Genomic DNA, 1,772 nt, shown 5'->3' with positions numbered 1-1,772 from the left:
GGAGCTTCCTCAGGAACAGCCAGAGATTCCCTGGGAATGGCCRGAGCATCCCCGGGAATGGCCTGGAGCAAGCTGCCCAGTGCCATTGTATGCAGAGCATCCCTGGGAACAGGCAGAGTGTCCCCAGGGATGGCCTGGAGCAACCTGCACGGCGCTGCCGTGTGCGGAGTGTCCCTAGGAACAGCCGGAGCATCCCTGGGAATGACCCGGAGCGACCTGCCTGGCGTTGCCGTGCACGGAGCAGCCGTGGGAGCGGCCGGAGCATCCCCGGGAATGGTCTGGAGCGACCTGCTCCGTGCTGCTGTGCATGGAGCATCCCCCGGGAGCGTCCTGCTCGGTGCTGCCGTGCACGGAGCATCCCTGGGAATGGGTCGGAGCAGCTTGCTCTGCCCTGCCATGCGCGGAGCATCCCTGGGGAGCAACCTGCTTGGCGCTGCCGTGAACGGAGCAGCCCCAGGAMCGGCTGGAACATYCCCGGRAATGGTCTGGAGCGACCTGCTCTATGCTGCTGTGCCTGGAGCATCCCCAGGGAGCGACCAGCCGGGCACGGCCGTGCACGGAGCATCCCCGGGAACGGCCTGGAGCGACCTGCCCGCCACTGTCTGGATGCACCAGGGGCTCCCGGGCAGCCTCTGGAGCGACCTGCTCTGCCTTGCTGGGATGCATGGAGGCTCCCTGGGGTATCCCTGGAGTGAGGTGCTGAGCACCGCTGGGATGCACCAAGGATTCCTAGGAAAAACCTGCACCGCCCCGCTGGGCGCTGCCGGGGTGCACCAAGGATCCCCGGGAATCCCCCAGGGTGACGTGCTGGGTGCTGCCAGGGTGCACCAAGGATCCCCGGGAATCCCCCGGAGTGACGTGCTGGGTGCTGCCAGGGTGCACCAAGGATCCCCGGGAATCCTCCAGGGTGCCCTGCTGGGCGCTGCCGGGGTGCACCAAGGATCCCTGGGAGGCTCCCGGAGCGATGGAGCCGGCAGCGCCGGGATGCAGGGAGGCTCCCCAGGGAACCCTGGAGCGCCGCTGACGGCAGCGTCGCGATGCTCCGTGTCTCCCTGGGCCCCATGGGGCTGCCCTGGGGTCCCCAGCGCTGCCCCCGGTCCCGGTGTCCCCGGGGCTCTTCCCAGCACCCCTGGGTGCCCCAGAGGGGCTGGCGATGGTTAACGAGCAGCTGAAATAAATCAGTGACACCCCGGAGCGCTGGGGAGCAGGGACAAGCGGGAGCCGCGTCCCCTGGGTGGGCCCTGGAGCGGGCGCCGGGCCCTGTGGGGAAGGGGCTGCGGGGGCCCCCGGCCACCCCGAGCCAGCGCAGGAGCTGCCGGGCTGCGGGGACCCGGAGCGGGGACCCGGAGCGGGGAGATGGAGCGGGGACACGGAGCAGGGACCCGGAGCGGGGAGATGGAGCAGGGAGATGGAGCAGGGGCAGGAGGGACCCCGGGAGCAGCGATGGGGACGGGGGCGCTCAGGAACCCCCCATGTGTGTCCCTGTGGGTCCAGCCCCGTGTCCTCCTGGGACCTCCCCATGTCCCCAGGGTCCCCAGGYGCCCAACCCCGTGTCCCCCATTGCCCCCCGGCTCCGTGTCCCCTGTGTCCCCAGCCCTATGGTCCCAGTGCCACATCCCGCTGTCCCACGTCTCCAATGTCCCCAGCCCCACAGTCCTGGTGTCACCCACCCCGTGTTCCCCAGCCCCACACCCCCAGGGCCACATCCCCGTGTCCCCCAGCCCCATGTCCCCAGTGTCCCCACGCCCAGGGCTGCCACCACTCACGGGTAC

The sequence above is a fragment of the Nothoprocta perdicaria genome, unplaced genomic scaffold (assembly GCF_003342845.1).
Source record: "Nothoprocta perdicaria isolate Ctin4 unplaced genomic scaffold, notPer1 scaffold_314, whole genome shotgun sequence".
Taxonomy (NCBI): domain Eukaryota; kingdom Metazoa; phylum Chordata; class Aves; order Tinamiformes; family Tinamidae; genus Nothoprocta; species Nothoprocta perdicaria.
The sequence above is the reverse complement of the archived record's forward strand: the minus strand, read 5'-3'. Positions refer to the sequence as shown.